At 47.7% G+C, this 19,450-nt stretch overlaps 1 long non-coding RNA gene across 1 annotated transcript in view; it reads left to right on the forward strand.

The window, feature by feature from the left end:
* The window catches only part of LOC138551124 (uncharacterized), a 133,907-nt gene extending 114,843 nt beyond the window's left edge, over positions 1-19,064 (forward strand). Inside the window, exon 4 of the long non-coding RNA XR_011294862.1 lies at positions 18,868-19,064. This is a non-coding gene — a long non-coding RNA (uncharacterized lncRNA). The remainder of the gene's footprint in view (positions 1-18,867) is intronic.
* Positions 19,065-19,450: the final 386 nt, after the last annotated feature.

The raw sequence follows: 19,450 nt of genomic DNA on the forward strand, positions 1-19,450 counted from the left end.
TAGTGGTTTCACACTGTGTCTTCTTGCTAGCGTTCAGTAAGTGAGTGCAAATTTTCTAATTCCACTTCAGGGGCAAACTTTCAGCTAATTTCAATTCCTGTGTGCATTGGAAAAAATAAAAGACATTTTAACCGAAACACAATATGCTTCTTATTCACAATACCCGTGTTTGGTCGTAATGTTTCGGATCTTTAACATACCACTGGCTGTTATATAGAAAATACTTTTACCTTCACTAGACATCTAAGGGGCTAAAACGCACGTGCTTCCCTGCTGCAGAAAGCGTCCAACTGTTATGGAATAAAAGAGAAGGCGAAAGAAAAGAGAGAAAAGGGAAGAATAGTCAAATAGACTTTTCCATTTACAAAGTTTCAGCTAATTTCGATTCCTGTGTGTATCAGAAAAGATAAATAAAATAGACATTTTAACCAAAACACAATGGCCCTCATTACGACCCTGGCGGAATTCCAAAAACGAAGGCGGAAATGAAATACCGCCATCGAATACCGCTCGTTGCGATCATGACCCGTCACCGTAAAGTACGATGCCATTAGCGACACCGTAGTGAACGCCACGCTAACTGCACCAAGCACGCGCACGCGCGCCTTGCAAAACCGTAATTTCCGCCATGGCGCAACGGTACGCGAATTCTGACCCTAGAGGACATGTACTCAACGCCATCAAGCATGGCGGAAAGTACCTTTCCGCCATGGTGAGAATTACGGCATCGCGAACCAACCGTACATGGCCCTACTGAGTGCCTGTACTCCACTCCCTGCCCACATTGCACAACTCCTCGTAGGCAAACGCGGCCAGTACAGTACCACACAACTCCACTCAGAAGCCGGACCCCAATGCAGATCATCTCACAATACATCGCGCCACAAATCGGAATATGCAACATCACTAGTAAAGAATAAGGCCACACGGTCAATATCTGAACATAATTTTAATGCACATCCAAATCACCAAGGCCATACAGCTATTCGCAAACTAACTCCCAAATGATTTCCATCACTGTGGGCTGCATCCGCAATGAATGACCAGCTTCTACTTGTGTGACGCCCAGTTCCTTCATGGTACACAGGGCCTACATTTACGACCAAAAAGGCAACACGGAAGCGCCTAGAACCGCAGGGCAGTCCCATGAAGTAGGCACTAGTCCAGCTGAAAGGTACATATGTTGCTCTTAGCCACTAGTACTGCGTAAGGGCATGTGGCCCATTGGCGATCGTCCCATATGATCGTAATGGTGCTCCACTGATTAACTCGAAGCTGCAGGTGTCGAGTGTAAAAGCCATCTGCAGGAGTGGGGTACAGATGGCAGCGGCAAAAGGGGAGGAGATACCTGTCACCCAAAAGAAAAAAATAATAGCATGGGCATCCGAACTTCATATGAATTACTCAGTTCATTCAACACACTAAATATACAACCATATGCATGCTAGCACACTCAAAAGGATTAATGTCACCCAAAAATCACTTGCGAATCATAACGACATAAATCGAGCTCAATACACTATTACTAACGAGTGTATGTGTGCATGCGTCTGTCAAAACAGAATCCATTAGATGTGATTAGTAACGTGCACAGACACAAGTGTTTGAAGGCGCGTCGAGACAGGGAGGGTTCAACAAGGGCAGACAGATGATGGACCCACTATGGTAGCTTTGCATCACATAGCGCAGGGGAAGGGGATAGATATCAAAAAGCCATGCACATGACAAACCCTCAATTAAATCATCTGTCCATGCATCCATTCATCATTCCCTCATCCCGGAATAGAAACGCCTGAATATTTACTCACATTACATTTGAAATTTCCATTGAGTCTGTGCGGAATGCAGTCTGCAAAATCCACTGTGCTCCTGCCCGGTTCACTAGTGTAGTGAAGTAACATGTATTTGGGGACGTCCTGCCTCATCTTCCACTACGCTATTGCGCATCCCATTCAATTCACATCAATCATTGCATTCTCGTCATGGGCCCTGTCCCAAGGACATTCAACAATAGAACGTTACATTTCCAGACAGACCTGTGGGCGTCTCCTCACCGCTAGTTGAAAAGCAAAAGCGCTGTCCTTCGAATTCCTCATTTGCAACATCACGTCGAAAAGGCATCTGTGAACGCTTGGATTCACAAATACATCTATGTAGTGCGGCTGTGTGTGAAAATGGCAACTGGCTTCAATCACTAATGGGACTCCCCGCCCGTCGGTGAACGTCGGTACAGTGCTGCATGAGGGTCCACCGTTGATCGAGTACTACATTCCACTGACCCTTCACAAGTTTGTCCGCGACTGCAAAAATAGTATGTGAAACAATGGGACCATAGCAGAATCAACATATTAACCAATATTTCACTGCCATCGGGATCACATACATGATTGTAATTGCAAGATGCCATGCGTCAAATAGCAGCGTTGTGTGCGGGACGTGCTCGCCCAAAAGTTATTGCAGCTGGCACAGGTGAAATGAATCACCACAGGTGGAGGCTATACAGCCTGAAAACACATAAATTGCATACCCAAACCCCTCCCACAACCACACCCACTCCCAAATGCTACCGACAGGACTAGCGATGTTGGCCAGGGGGACCTGATAGCACTGCAAGTACTCCAACTTCAAGAAGAAGACGAACAACAACGACAGCAACAACCGGCCGCACAGAGGAGACGCAGGAGGAGGAGGAGGAGGAGGGCAAGGCAGGGGCAGCAAGGCCCACCAGCACAGCCACTACCACCACGCAGGCAGCCCGCAATCCCACGCCTCCATGCCAATCCGTTCAACCTCACTGCTGAGCAGATCCACACCCTCTACCGTTTGGACCGGGACACCATAACCGCCATTGTCGACATGACACACGCTGACCTTGTCAGCATGATAGATAGCCCAACCGCCATCCCACCCCTACTGAAGGTGGTGTCTGTACTCCACTTCCTGGCCACAGGCACCTACCAGCACACAGTCGGACAGTTGCATGGCATTTCACAGCCACTATTGTCACGGACACTATTCCAAGAGCTTGATGCCCTCCTGAAGCACGCAGACGACTACATCTGTTTACCACGCTCGGAGCAGGAGCTCACAAACGCAAAAGTGGGATTCCATGCACTTGGCGGCATACCGGGTTGCATTGGTGCCATCAACTGCACCCATGTGGAATTGGTTGTCCCACATGCCATGGAGGTCCAGTACCGCAACCGGAAACAATATCATTCTATCAATGTACAAATGGTGTGTGACTCCAACAGGATCTTTACACATTGTTGTGCCCGATTTCCAGGATTAACCCATGACTCTATGGTCTTGAGGAACTCTACAGTACCACGCTACATGGAGCGACACGCAGGGCACCGATCCTGGCTACTCGGTGAGTCTCATTTAATGCATGTGAATGTGGGGTAGGTGATGCATCAATGACGTGGCAGGAAGGGGGGGGGGTGCGTACGTAGCAATGTTATTCCACAAACATCCTTCTTTGTCCACATACAGGTGATGCCGGGTATCCACTGAAGAGATGGCTCCTTACACCAATCCGGAACCCACAGAACCAGCATGAGGAGGACTACAACCATGCCCACTCACGTACCCGTGTAGTCATAGAACAGGCATTCGGCCTACTGAAGGCTCGTTTCCGCTGCCTCAGCAGGTCTGGCGGGGCACTCCTGTACCGCCATGAGAAGGTTGCAAAGATGGTCATGGCATGTGTAATGCTACACAACATGTGCGTACGTAGAAATGTGGCCATGACCCCTGACGCAGAACTGCAAGCACCTGAAGATGGTCATGATGAGGGTGGGGATGTGGCAGCACCTCAAGGAGTCCGCGAGGCACAGGAGGCCCGTGAGATTTGTCAGAATATCATAGATGCATGCTTCTAGTACTCACGCCTGGTGGCTGTTACATGGACACGGGACTTGTGGCACTGTGTGTGTCTGGAACATGCACAATGTGGCCTGTACGCCAAGAAAGGCCTCGTACACAAAGATCAATGTCCACACATCTCATTGGATTAATGTGTATATATGTATTGTAAATGTGAAATGGTATTACACACCCAATCGACCCGCCACCCGGAAGAACCCTACACACCCCCTCCACCCTCCTACCTCCCCCCAGAACACCAGTGTCCAGAGATGCTCATTGTCATTGGTCAGACGCTATTGCAAGCCCCCTCTCCGGGTATCAGGGGCACCCCTGCCTGTGGAGCGCAGGTTCCTCCCAGATCTGCGTTGGGGGCTGCCCTGGACGGAACTTGCAACGGATGATGTCTCTGCCTGCTCACGTCCATGCATGTCCCTAAGGGTTTGTGAGAGCTCAGTGAGCACACGGCGCACAGCGGCAAGTTCACCACATACATCTTTGGACGTCGCATGCAGTTCCCCCCTCAGGCTCTCGGTGCTTCTCTCCATTTGTCCCCTCAGGCTCTCGGTGCTTCCCTCAATTTGTGCCCTTAGTGTCTCTGTACTTCGCTCCATTTCTGCCCTAAGTGTCTCAGTAGATGTTTCAATGGCTGCCTTAGAACCCCCACATTCATCAGCATGCTCCTTGAGGAGCGTGGCCAGTTGCTGCTGTTGCACTATCATCTGCTCGAGGGACTGTTGCCTCTGCTGGGCCATGCCCATTTCCGGTGGTGTCACAGAGGGGCTGATCACCTCATGTTGCCTTGCCACAGGCCTTGTGGGGGTTGGCCAGTCGTCGTCTTGTGGGTGCCCCTGCGTGGTGTCCTCATGGTGTACGGGATGAAACATACAGGGGGATTGGGACAGGTCATGGATGGATCCTACATCTATAGCACCGTTTTCTGTGTCGGAGCATGCTGGCATGAAAGCTGTGTCACCTATGGTGCTGCTGCCACCAGAAGCAGTGCCTTCTGTGGCATCCATTGGGGGGACCTGTGGTGCTGCTGTTGTGGACATGCTGGCTGCTGGGGTGCCTGTTGATGTCCCCTCCAGTGTGCTGCCACTCGATTCGTGCTGCTGACGTGTCTTGATCCGTGCAGCTGAGGTGGAGGGTCTTTGGCCGTTGGTCTTGGCCCTCTTTGCAGGTGTGCTGGTAGGGGTGTCCTGAAGCTCGTCGTTTGATTCGGACCCTGTGGTGGAGTAAAGGAGGGCAAGCGTTATTTATGGGTCTGTTGTAATTGGAATGGCAATGTATCACATGCATTGGGGTGGTACCTGAGGGTGATTTGGGTCAGGGCCTTGGGGGAGGTCTCATTTTCGTGTGGATTGAGGGTGCAGTTATTTTGCAGCCTGCAGTTAGGGTGTGCATGCTGCACATGCAGAGGGTGTTTTTAGGATTTTTACTTATTTATGTATTTAATCTGACCTTTACAGGGCGCTATCATGGCAATGTATGTGGACGTTCTCCTGGACATTTGTTTCTATTGCACTATGGGGACACATGGTGCTTCACATGATTGGACTTTGTGGATTTAGCGTTGTTTAATTTGGCCCACCTACCTGATTCTTCGGATGTCTGCTCTCCTTTCTCCATCCCTCCGACTCCCTCTATGCTCTCCATTCCAATGGTGGAGGCACAGATTTCTTCCCAGGGGGTCAACTTGATGGGTGAATCAGATCCTCCCCCGGTAGCTGTGGCAATGTTGCGGTTGGCTGAAAGTATGCTCCGGACGCGTATCCGCAAGTCGTCCCATCGCTTCCTGCATTGCTGTGGGTTGCGGGGTGCGGTCCCCACCGCACTTACCCGCTGTGCCACCAGGACCCATATGTCCCTCTTGTTCGCAAGTGCCGTCCTGGTCTTTTGCGTCGAGAAGACGACGGCAGCGTTCTCCTGGAGGGTCTCTGTGAGCACGGTGAGTTCCTCATGGGAGAAGTGGACCTGCCGCTTGCGATCGCACGCTTTTTTAGCAACTTTTCCCATTTTTCTTTTTTATTATGGGGTGGCTAACGGGTTGGGATGTGTCTCAGGGTCGTTTTTTTATGGTTGTGTTGGGATTCTGATTTTATAGGTGTACGGCGTCCTGTTTCCCGTTCCGGCCCCATGTTTTTACTTCCGTTTCCGTATATTTGCGGTGACCGTAATTTGCGCTGACCGCTCATTACGGTGACCGCTAAGATGGGTGGCGGAATTGCACCTAGGGCGCCGTACGACGGCGGAATGGGCCGTTTTGGGGTCATTTCTGCCATCGCGGACTTTGCACTTCCGCCATGGCGTGGTGCTCGTGCCCGATGGGTCGGAATTGGCCGCACTTTGCTCCATCGTGCAATGGCGGAAACGCTATTTACGCTATGGCGGTCATGTCAGTTACTTTCCGCCAGGGTCGTAATGAGGGCCAATATGTTTCTTATTTACCATACCCGTGTTTAGTCGTAATGTTTTGGGTCTTTAAATTGCCAATGGCTGTTATACAAAAAAGACTTTTACCTTCAATTGACATCTAGCGAGCTAAAGCACACGTGCTTCCCTGCTGCAGAAAACGTCCAACTGTTATGGACTAAAAGAGAAGGCGAAAGAAAAGAGAGAAAAGGGAAGAATAGTCAAATAGACCTTTCCCTTTGCTTAGAGTGAAAAAAATGTCAGCAGAAAATAAGGTCCTGAACTAGCTTACCTTAATGCTGGCTTCAAGATTAAGACCCTCGCCTACTCGGAATGACGCGGAAGACAGCAACACGGAGGTTAGCTGCACGGAACTGAACGTTGGGTTTACCTCCTGCTTTCCTATAAGGAGTAGCTGCACTCAAGTCAGCCAATCACGCAACAGCTCCTTCAACACATGAAGGAGATAGAGAGGGGACTAACCAGTACCTCCATGTAACCCAAGTCTGGAGTAAAGTGTTAGAAACAAACAACGGAATATATCTTCAAGATTTATTTGAACAAAATGCTCCCAAGAGAGTGAGGATGGAATACAACAAAGACTAAGTAGATCCTAAAGATAAAAATAAACAAAATCCTTAGAATAATAAATGAAATAAAATAAAAAGGAAATAAAATAAAAAGAAAAAAATGAATAAATAAGGCAAATTGACCAAGGGAAATCCTCAACTTAAGAGAAAACATTCTTCGAGGAAAAAAAATAAAAAAATATTCCTGATTGTGGAACAATACAGGCCTCAGATGAAACCACTCCCAGCAGGCAAAACAAAGCCCATAGAATATCTTAGAGTGGAGAAAATAGGAAGTAGATGTCAAAGAGTTAGATAATGTTGCCAAAAGCGAACAGCTCCTCTTTGTATCATTAGGTATGAAAAAGAACAGAACCGCCATAACCAGTTTGTGCTGTTTCCCAACATTTCTAGACGCGTACTAGCCATAGCAGATGGATTAACTCCATTCCTCCTGTGAATTGAGCCCATCCGCGTAACATTTGGTATGGTAAATCCACCATTGTTCCCTTTGGAAAAGCCTTTTGGCAGTATTTGCTAAATCTGTACCTCTTACTTTCTCAATGGCCCACCATTTTAAGATATCTGTGTTATGATTAAATTCCAGAAAGTGAGCCACAAGGGGTGCATTAAGATGTTTATTCCTTAATTTTGATCTATGTTCAGTAATTCTTAGTTTCACTGGGCACGATGTCTTACCTATGTAAGTTTTTCCACAATGGCATGTAATAGCAGAGATTACGTTACTTCTGTTGCACGTGGTGTGGTCCCTCAAGGCCCAAATCCTGAGTGCAGCTACTTCTTATAGGAAAGCAGGAAGTAAACCCAATGTTCAGTTCTGTGCAGCTGACCTCCGTTTTGTTGTCTTCCGTGTCGTTCCGAGTAGGCGAGGGTCTTAATCTTGAAGCCAGCATTAAGGTAAGCTAGTTCAGGACCTTATTTTCTGATGACATTTTTTTTTACGCTAAGCAAAGGGAAAAGTCTATTTGACTATTCTTCCCTTTTCTCTCTTTTCTTTCACCTTTTCTTTTAGTCCATAACAGTTGGACGTTTTCTGCAGCAGGGAAGCACGTGTGCTTTAGCCCGCTAGATGTCTATTGAAAGTAAAAGTCTTTTTTGTATAACAGCCATTAGCATTTTAAAGACCCTAAACATTACGACTAAACACGGGTATGGTAAATAAAATACATATTGGGCCTCATTACGAGTCCGGGGGTAACCTGCCGTTTTTTCCGGCTCGGTTACCGCCAGACTCGTATTACCATTCTGCCTCCGTGATTCCCGGAATTACCGGGGCATTACAACCCCGGTGACCCGGGAATTCCAGAGGCGGAATTCGGTAAATCCCCATTCCCATTGAGTCCTGTAGGACTCAATGGGAATGGGGAAGTGGAAACACCAGCACCATCTCGTGATGGTGCCGGTGTTTCCACGACCGCCTGCAGGCGGGCGGTGTTAAACCCGCCAGGTCAGACCTGGTGGGAACGCCACCTCCCGCCTGCAGGACTCGAGATCGGGCGGTCCGGAATTAACAGTCGCGGCGGGTTTACCGCCACTGTTATTTCCAGACCGCCCGACCCGTAATGAGGCCCATTGTGTTTCGGTTAAAATGTCTATTTTATTTATCTTTTCCGATACACACATGAATCGAAATTAGCTGAAACTTTGTAAATGGAAACGTCTATTTGACAATTCTTCTTTTTTCTTCCACCTTCTCTTTTAGTCCATAACAATTGGACGCTTTCTGCAGGAGGGAAGCACGTGTGTTTTAGCCCCCTAGATGTCTAGTGAAGGTAAAAGTCTTTTCTATATAACAGCCAGTGGTATGTTAAAGATCCGAAACATTATGACCAAACACGGGTATGGTAAATAAGAAATATATTGTGTTTTGGTTAAAATGTCTATTTTATTTATTTTTCCGATGCACACAGGAATTGAAATTAGCTGAGATTTTGCCCCTGAAGTGGAATTAGAAAATGTTGCATTCACTTACCGAACGCTAGCGAGAAGACACAATGTGAAACCACTAGAACTGGAACATTTTGCAAAAAGAGATTTTTTCAAAAATTGACATTTAAAGGTACAGAGGAGATTGCCTTTCTTTACAGGTATTTTTAACCCCTTTTCTATTGCGCACCAATTGGGGGTTTACATTTGTTTGAGCTGATATTTGAGCCACAGTAGGAATGTATAAGAAGGGTGTTTTCTTGACTCTATTTGAAGACAGTTGGGGATTGATTGGCCCATCTCAATAATGGCAATTTATTTACATTTTTTGTGCACATGGAGGCTAATTATCCCTGAGCACTTTGGGTTCAAGTCTATACTAAATTTGAGTTTGCCCCCAATTCATGAAATAATGTTAGCATACTGAGGAAGTTTAGAGATTGCGTTTTTAACAATGTTGTTTGTCTTTGTTTTTAAGCAATTTTAATGTTCTAAATATGGTGCTGTTGTTGCTTTATACAATATAGCATTGATAAAGCCTTGATGTTTAATGGTGGACTGTAAAAGTAGGGATATTACTACTGAAAAAAGCTATTTAGAATTTCTTTATATCAACCAGATGTGGTTGTGAAATTGAATGGTTGAATTGTGTGCTAGCAATATATGTATAGGAGAAATATTTACACAAAAATGCAGTATTTGCACACAAAAAAACCTTTTTCGAAAATATATGTTTGTTTGAAGTGAATTGTTGTCTCACAATTGTTTAGAAATTATGTATTTTATAAAATTGTAACAGAATAATATGATAGATTTTAATAGGAACACATTCTCTGGTCCTCAGCACGCAAGCTCTGAAACACATTTATTGAGTCTTTCAGCACATAGGGCATCCTATTTGTTTAGTATATATTGAATGTACCCCAGATGCCCATGTAGGGGACCCCACCTTTGGTTTTTGGATTAGTGTTTCAATACATTCATGGTCTGGCACCTCTTTGTTGATTCCTCTCTATCCTCCTCCGCGTTCCCTTCATTCTCAATACATCTCCTCTTTTACTTACCACCAGGATCGTCTATATCCCACTCTCTTTGTTTGCTTCGTATCACACTCATTTACTCTTTCTTTTTCTCTATAGAGTATCTCAATGCATTCATGGTCTGGCTCCTATGCATCTTTCTTCATTGATTACTCTCTATCCTCCTCCGCGTTCCCTTCATTCTCAATCCATCTTCTATTTTACTTACCACCAGGATCGTCTATATGCCACTCATTTACTCTTTCTTTTTCTATATATAGTATTCCAATGCGTTCATGGTCTGGCACCTCTTTGTTGATTCCTCTCTATCCTCCTCCGCGTTCCCTTCATTCTCAATACATCTCCTCTTTTACTTACCACCAGGATCGTCTATATCCCACTCTCTTTGTTTGCTTCGTATCACACTCATTTACTCTTTCATTTTCTATATATAGTATTCCAATGCGTTCATGGTCTGGCTACTTTTCATCTTTCATCACTGATGCCTCTCCGTCCTCCTTCACGTTCCTCTCATTCTCAATCCATCTTCTATTTCCATTATCATCATGATTGTCTATATCTCCCCCTCTTACCTGTTTGTTTGCTTCATATTGCACTCCTTTTCTGTGTGCTCATGGCCTTGCTCCCTTCCCTCTTTCTTCATTGATTCTTCTCTCTACTCCTCTGCATTCCCTTCATTCTTAATGACTCTTGGCTGTTCCTCGTCCTGTTTGTGTGGAATTTCATTTCTGTGCTTTTGCTTTATTGGCACCTACATATTGGACCTTTAAGCCACTAGATGCTGATTCCTCTCTTGATATATTTCTCCCTTTACTTAAAGAGCAGTTTTTTTACGTTTTCTGCTTCTTCTTCTTGACTATAATTATTAAATTGGTAAAATTATTGTCATGAATTTATCCGGTATAGTTGGTGATAGCTCTATTTAAATTAAATAATCTTAACTTGAGTAAACCCTTTGACTTTCTGGTTTATAACTTGTACCATTTCAGGGTCCCACAGTCTTCAGTGACCATTTGATGTAAATGTGCCGCCCAGTAGGATATGAAGCTCTTTCCTGGTTTAGAGTCATTAGACAGGACTTTAGTAAGTCGGGTGCGAGCCACCTGAGGGAAGGCCCTGAACAGATCACAGATCTGACTTCAGTATGCTGAAGGAAGATATTGAAGATGGTCTCTCAGAGTCACAGATGTTCACAATACTTTGAGTTAAACACAACGGCAATGCTCTCTTGATGGGACGCCCTGTATATGAGGCTCTGTATACGTTCACTTCCCTTGGGAAAGGGCTCCCGAAGATGATTTTACTGCCTTTGTGGTTGTGGGACCATTACCCACTTTCTGTTTCCATACCCAATTCTTCCCACGTTGAGGCATAAGTGGGTGAATCCTCTTCTTTAGGAAACAAACATACGATAAGAGGCCCTATGATGAGCCCTTGGCAAAGCAAGTCAAGGGGTGATGTCCCCTGTCACCCGATTTATACTCTGAGCATGGACACGTAGAAGAAGCAAGGTAGTACCCCAGGAGAATGCCTACAATACAATTTGGGTAGCACTATGCATATATATATATATACTCTAATCCCTATAGGCCCAGAGTCAGGGATGTAGGTATGTGATTGACAAATAAAAGTTAAATAATGCATTTAGCTATTGCTACGATAATGTATTCTTTTATTTGAATTCTCTTTGCTGTGTTATCATATTTTAGAGCATTTGGATACTGATCAAACAAAACTTGAATTGATCTATTGGTCTAAACTTTGTTGTTCTTGTTTATAATAAAAAATACTTCCTTAGTTATGAAAATTTAAAAAACTAGATCAGCAACTGATTCGTACCCTTCCTGGTACTTTTTCAAGGCCTCAGATCTTTATAAAGAACCACTTTGTCATCAGATATTGGAATGCCCAGGAGAGAAGGTGTCTGTAGCTGGGCGAGGATTCCCAGGAGAGAAGGTCTCTGTAGCTGGGCGAGGATTCCCAGGAGAGAAGGTCTCTGTAGCTGGGTGAGGATGTCCAGGAGAGAAGGTGTCTGTAGATGGGTGAGACTTACCAGGAGAGAAGGTCTCTGTAGCTGGGCGAGGGTAGCTGGGTGAGGATTCCCAGGAGAGAAGGTCTCTGTAGCTGGGTGAGGATTCCCAGGAGAGAAGGTCTCTGTAGCTGGGCGATGTTGCCCAGGAGAGAAGGTCTCTGTAGATGGGTGAGGATTCCCAGGAGAGATGGTCTCTGTAGCTGGGCGAGGATTCCCAGGAGAGAAGGTCTCTGTAGCTGGGTGAGGATGTCCAGGAGAAAAGGTGTTTGTAGATGGGTGAGACTTACCAGGAGAGAAGGTCTCTGTAGCTGGGCGAGGGTAGCTGGGTGAGGATTCCCAGGAGAGAAGGTCTCTGTAGCTGGGTGAGGATTCCCAGGAGAGAAGGTCTCTGTAGCTGGGCGATGTTGCCCAGGAGAGAAGGTCTGTGTAGATGGGTGAGGATTCCCAGGAGAGATGGTCTCTGTAGCTGGGCGAGGATTCCCAGGAGAGATGGTCTCTGTAGCTGGGCGAGGATTCCCAGGACAGAAGGTCTCTCTAGCTGGGCAAGGATTTCCAGGAGAGATGGTCTCTGTAGCTGGGCGAGGATGCCCAGGAGAGATGCTGTCTGTAGATGGGTGAGAATTACCAGGAGAGATGGTCTCTGTAGCTGGGAGAGGATTCTGAGGAGAGAAGGTCTCTGTAGCTGGGCGAGGATTCCCAGAAGAGAAGGTCTCTGTAGCTGGGCGAGGATTCCCAGGAGGGAAGGTCTCTGTAGCTGGGCGAGGATGCCCAGGAGAGATGGTCTCTGTAGATGGCGAAGGGTATCCAGAAGAGAAAGTCTCTGTAGCTGGGCGAGGATGCCCAAGAGAGAAGGTCTCTGTAGCTGGGCAAGGATTCCCAGGAGAGATGGTCTCTCTAGCTGGGCAAGGATTCCCAGGAGAGATGGTCTCTGTAGCTGGGCGAGGATTCCCAGAAGAGAAGGTCTCTCTAGCTGGGCAAGGATTCCCAGGAGAGAAGGTCTCTGTAGCTGGGTGAGGATGTCCAGGAGAGAAGGTGTCTGTAGATGGGTGAGACTTACCAGGAGAGAAGGTCTCTGTAGCTGGGCGAGGATTCCCAGGAGAGAAGGTCTCTGTAGCTGGGCAAGGATTTCCAGGAGAGATGGTCTCTGTAGCTGGGCGAGGATGCCCAGGAGAGATGCTGTCTGTAGATGGGTGAGAATTACCAGGAGAGATGGTCTCTGTAGCTGGGAGAGGATTCTGAGGAGAGAAGGTCTCTGTAGCTGGGCGAGGATTCCCAGGAGAGAAGGTCTCTGTAGCTGGGCGAGGATTCCCAGGAGGGAAGGTCTCTGTAGCTGGGCGAGGATGCCCAGGAGAGATGGTCTCTGTAGCTGGGCGAGGATGCCCAGCAGACAAGTTCTCTGTAGATGGCTAAGGGTATCCAGAAGAGAAAGTCTCTGTAGCTGGGCGAGGATGCCCAAGAGAGAAGGTCTCTGTAGCTGGGCGAGGATTACCAGGAGAGAAGGTCTCTGTAGCTGGGTGAGGATGCCCAGGAGAGATGGTCTCTGTAGCTGGACAAGGATTCCCAGGAGAGATGGTCTCTCTAGCTGGGCAAGGATTCCCAGGAGAGATGGTCTCTGTAGCTGGGCGAGGATTCCCAGAAGAGAAGGTCTCTCTAGCTGGGCAAGGATTCCCAGGAGAGAAGGTCTCTGTAGATGGGTGAGGATTCCCAGGAGAGATGGTCTCTGTAGCTGGGTGAGGGTAGCTGGGTGAGGATTCCCAGGAGAGAAGGTCTCTGTAGCTGGGCGATGTTGCCCAGGAGAGATGGTCTCTGTAGCTGGGCGAGGATTCTGAGGAGAGAAGGTCTCTGTAGCTGGGCGAGGATTCCCAGGAGAGAAGGTCTCTGTAGCTGGGCGAGGATGCCCAGGAGAGATGCTGTCTGTAGATGGGTGAGAATTACCAGGAGAGATGGTCTCTCTAGCTGGGCAAGGATTTCCAGGAGAGATGGTCTCTGTAGCTGGGCGAGGATGCCCAGGAGAGATGCTGTCTGTAGATGGGTGAGAATTACCAGGAGAGATGGTCTCTGTAGCTGGGAGAGGATTCTGAGGAGAGAAGGTCTCTGTAGCTGGGCGAGGATTCCCAGGAGAGAAGGTCTCTGTAGCTGGGCGAGGATGCCCAGGAGAGATGCTGTCTGTAGATGGGTGAGAATTACCAGGAGAGATGGTCTCTCTAGCTGGGCAAGGATTTCCAGGAGAGATGGTCTCTGTAGCTGGGCGAGGATGCCCAGGAGAGATGGTCTCTGTAGCTGGGTGAGGATTCCCAGGAGAGATGGTCTCTCTAGCTGGGCAAGGATTTCCAGGAGAGATGGTCTCTGTAGCTGGGCGAGGATGCCCAGGAGAGATGCTGTCTGTAGATGGGTGAGAATTACCAGGAGAGATGGTCTCTGTAGCTGGGAGAGGGTTCTGAGGAGAGAAGGTCTCTGTAGCTGGGCAAGGATTACCAGGAGAGAAGGTCTCTGTAGCTGGGCGAGGATTACCAGGAGAGAAGGTCTCTGTAGCTGGGCGAGGATGCCAAGGAGAGAAGGTCTCTGTAGCTGGGCGAGGATTCCCAGGAGAGAAGGTCTCTGTAGCTGGGCGAGCATTCCCAGGAGAGAAGGTCTCTGTAGCTGGGCGAGGATTCCCAGGAGAGAAGGTCTCTGTAGCTGGGCGAGCATTCCCAGGAGAGAAGGTCTCTGTAGCTGGGCGAGGATTCCCAGGAGGGAAGGTCTCTGTAGCTGGGCGAGGATGCCAAGGAGAGAAGGTCTCTGTAGCTGGGTGTGAATGCCCAGGAGAGAAGGTCTCTGTAGCTGGGCGAGGATGCCCACTTGCTCAACTGGGGAGGGTGGCACCTTGAAGAGTTGGAGGGATGAAGAAGGTCTGATATTGACAGGGGTGTGAGCCCACATTCCTAAGCAGACACCAGCAGTGCTCCTTTGCCTCTTGCATGTCTGATATTCACATCTGGCATGACAGTAGCTCATCGAGTATCCTAGTCCTTTTTCTCTGCAGGTAGCAGGACCAGTGCCGTACCCCAGCTTTCTCGATGATGCAACTGTTTAGAAGTCAATAGCATTCAGCAGTGGGTGCCCATGGAGATTAATCAGGGGGGTGCTGTTAGGGTGAATTCTCAAATATGGCTAATTTCCCTTACCTAGTGAGTCCCCCAGCAGCAGGGGTGCTGTTAGGGTGAATTCTCAAATATGGCTAATTTCCCTTACCTAGTGAGTCCCCCAGCAGCTTTGCTGGATTTCTAGGATTTATTTTTTTCACCTGGTAAGAGTGTGAGCCTTTTTCCCACTCTTTCATGTGTTTTGTGGTGTGTGTGTTTAACATTCTTGTGTTCATAGACTGTGGTGCCTCACCTACTCCACATGCATCATCTTTTTACTATGTGTTCCACAGCACCTTCAGTGCAGTGACACAGAGTTGTCTTTTACACTTCCTCAACTCAGACTCCATTTTCTGGGGCTGACTATTGTCTCCCAGCACATGAAAGGGTTAATACTTATCCTTTTTCGTCTGTTTCTCTTGGAGAATTGTTTTGCTCCCTTTCCATTAAGACTTGGCTGGTGGCAGTGGTAACTACCCTATTTTTCCTAACGTGGTTATCTTAAGTAACCATGGTATTGTTTTAGGCTATCTTGGTAGCCTCAAACTTAAATCCACTTGACCATATTGTTTTTAATATTGTTCCGGCTGGGTTTAGTGCCATTTCTTTTTGGAAAAGTCTTTCTCGTGTTCATCTCTATGAGCCAAACCAGGTTTGGTTCCTTTGTTCACCGTCTTTTCACGGGCTTCTGCACAGAAGCCCTCCTTTAGGGGCCTGAAAGTCTGGGTAGGCAGGATGTGAGGGAGGGGTTTTAGGACCCCTGCCATGGGATCCCTTGGTAACCCAAGTCGCACTCCAGTTTGATTGGCTGGATGACTGTTCCCGCCAGGACAGCCACCCTGCTGTGTGATTGACAGGCAGGCTTTGTGAATGGGGGAAGACTGCATAAAAATCAGGTCTCTGGGTATGGAAGAGCAGAGTCGCCACTGGAACGAGAGAACCGAAGAAGAGCTGACAGAAGAGGACCCCTACAACAACTGAACCGCCCGGAGAAGCCCTGCTGCAGGATGAATCTTCAGACTCCAACGACAGAGAGGATCTTCCAAGAATCTTCTTCCCTTGAGCTGGTGGCACCAACCAGTTCACCCAAACTCCAAGCCAGGACTCCCTCTTCTGGTCGAATCCACTCTACAGATCTACAGTGGGCCGGATAGCCAGGATGGTCGGACCTTACTTGGGTTTTAAGGAGTGCACCTTTTATTTGTTGCTTTACTCTGCTGCTGGTTTCTTCCCTGCGTAGTGCAGGATCCTCTAGTCTTCCTACTTCGTGTCAGACCGACAGCCGCTTCAGGAACCGTGAGCCTGCTGGAACTACCAGGAACATCCGCCGTAGCTACAGCTTCTTCTCCATTTAAGGTACTATTCAACATCTGTTTGTTCGTTTCGTCCAGCCTCAGTGGAAGGGTGTGAAACCTTTCACCAATCCGAGGGCTTGTCCTTCTCTTCTCTTTAAGCTAACATTTCTGCCGACCAACTTCATTCTGAACTCTTGGCAAACACTTAACCGCGAACTACCCTGCACTGTGTGATCTTAAGCAAAATACTTTTGTCCTATTGACTTTAGCCCTAAACCTGTTTGACTCGATTCCCTCACTGTAGTTCCTCTTTCTAGATTGCCCTGCTTACTTACCTGTTGGGACTGCTCCCTTGCTTCCACTTCATTTGGTGAGCGTAACGTGTCCAGAATCTATTGGGAGTGGTGTGGTGTATTAAGAGTGTGATTTTTTAACTGCTTCACTTTAGTGAATGGTATACAACTGAAGAGTAAATAAATGTATATTCTTTTACTTGGAAACCTTGAGTCACTGTTTTTTTTAATCATAGTAACTGCTGTCCTTTGTGTAACTATTTATACTGCTCACTTGCTCTTGAGTTAAGTCTGGCTGCTCAGCCATTGCTACCACTTTACTGTGTAGTGCAGGCTTGTACCAAAGGTGAATTTGTGCTGCCACTTGTAGCCCTAATTGTGTGTAGTGTTCCCCAAGGGTACTACATATAATTCTGTCTAATAGGTGCCGAGTGGCAAACTCTTCTTTATAAATGTTAATTGTCCAAGGCTAATTTAATAGATGTGGACGAATTTACAATGGCTAAAAATTGTGAGTCAAGTGTCGTGAGGTATCCTTGACCCCTTGTTAGTGCAACTCATTCTTCCTAAATATCTTCCTTCTCGAGCTCTTCGCTCATCCGCCTCCAACTCCCTCAGGGTCAGCCGCTTCTCGAAGCTACGAGCTGGGGGTAGATCTCTCTCCGCGGCAGGGGCCTCCCTCTGGAACAGCCATCCTGCCTCCCTGAAACATGAGGAGAACCAGCTCCGGTTCCGGAAGCACCTCAAAACCTTCCTCTTTGCCTCCGATTTCTCTCGCCCTCTGCCCTGCTTATACTACTGAAACTGCACTGAATCTGCAACTGGGCCACTCACCGTTCTCGGTCCTGGGCCCAGCCACTCTCCCCTGCACTGCCTCCCCGGCAACCCCTGCACTGCGGGACTGTGTCTGTATCCCTACAGCCCCCCTTCCCAGCACTTGTCTGCACTTAACTTGCACTTGCCACCAGCTGGCCCTTGTTATTTATCCTGTATGCTAATAACCCTGTACAGCACTTTCCCCTCTCCCTTTCCCCCTTGCACCTTTCCCTTCCCCTCTACCCTTGCACTTGCGCGGTCTGAATGACACCTGGCCTAGTAGGATCGTTGTCTGTCTCCCCTTGTTCCCCCCCCTGCCTCGTCGCGCCTTGAAACACTTGTGTATAGGCGCGTTACAAATGCCATATCATATCATATCAGTCTGACCATCAGTGACAGTCATGAGAGAGAGCTGTAATCTATCCTTGACCCCTTGTTAGTGCAGTCTGACCATCAGAGACGACCATGAGTGAATGCTGCTATCCATCCTTGAGCCCTCGTTAGTGCAGTCTGGCCATCACTGCCTATCATGAGAGAGAGCTGTTATCCATCCTTGACCCCTTATTAGTGCAGCCTGACCATGTCTACCGATCATGAGTGAGTGCTGCTATCCATCCTTGAGCCCTTATTAGTGCAGTCTGGCCATCACTGTCTATCATGAGAGAGAGCTGTTCTCCATCCTTGACCCCTTATTAGTGCAGTCTGACCATGTCTACCGATCATGAGTGAGTGCTGCTATCCATCCTTGAGCCCTTGTAAGTGCAGTCTGACCATCACTGCCTATCATGAGAGAGAGCTGTTATCCATCCGTGACCCCTTATTAGTGCAGTCTGACCATGTCTACCGATCATGAGTGAGTGCTGCTATCCATGCTTGAGCCCTCGTTAGTGCAGTCTGGCCATCACTGCCTATCATGAGAGAGAGCTGTTATCCATCCTTGACCCCTTCTTAGTGCAGTCTGACCATGTCTACCGATCATGAGTGAGTGCTGCTATCCATCCTTGAGCCCTTATTAGTGCAGTCTGACCATCACTGCCTATCATGAGAGAGAGCTGTTATCCATCCTTGACCCCTTATTAGTGCAGCCTGACCATGTCTACCGATCGAGTGAATGCTGCTATCCATGCTTGAGCCCTTATTAGTGCAGTCTGGCCATCACTGACGGTGGTGCTAAATGCTAAAATGCCCTGTTAAGTGGCCCTTACTGGGTGTTAAAGACCAATGCCTGAGTTAAATGCACCAATCGCTCGAGCCTAATACCTCCTTGGGCCATGCCACATAAAACACAGTACAGTTCGCCAAACCCATCACCGCAGGGTCAAAGTCTGACAGTTCACCCTGTGGAGTTTTTCCTAACACTTAATGCTTTGTCTCTGATCAAATAACATTGAAACCAAACTGCATTTAATAAAAGTGTTTCTGTGTGTTGTTCTGGACTGCGCCATAATGCCCTTGTCTTGTTTCTCTGCAGCTGGAGATCAGGGTGCCAGGCTGTCTTGCCTCTCTGGAGACTGGGGTGGTCCTGGCTGAAGAAGGAACGCTCTCCCACCCCAATGTTTGATGAAAATGATGAACACGCTCTTCACTTCACTCTGTCACTGACTGATCATAGGCGCGTGTAGACTCTCACTCACTCTGGCGCTAATGAATAAAGGCTTTCACACTCTATGAGGTGCTTGATTATTTCACTTGTCCTGTTGAGAGCCCTTTCAGCTCGCCCGGGTGTGGCATATGTCATACAAGAAGCCAGAGGTGTGCCCCCTGACCCAGAACATCAGTGATGTAATTATGAAGAAGTTCCTCAAAGGGTGTGGCCAGCAGCCCGCAAGATGGCCTCTTAGACCAACTCTCCTGTGCTTGAACCTCCACCTCGAGTGAAAGTACCTGCCCCGGACTGAGCCAGGGACATCATTTCACCAAAATACCAGGGGTACTGGAAATGGCATCACATGCCCTTTGACCTTTGATGACATCACAGGAAGGGATGTCAATTGACCCCACCCCGAAGCGATGGAACACGACCGTTTACCCCTTGACAAAACAGGAAGTCGCAT

Source organism: Ambystoma mexicanum, chromosome 1q (assembly GCF_040938575.1).
Source record: "Ambystoma mexicanum isolate Mex_15411 chromosome 1q, UKY_AmexF1_1, whole genome shotgun sequence".
NCBI classification, from domain to species: Eukaryota; Metazoa; Chordata; class Amphibia; order Caudata; family Ambystomatidae; genus Ambystoma; species Ambystoma mexicanum.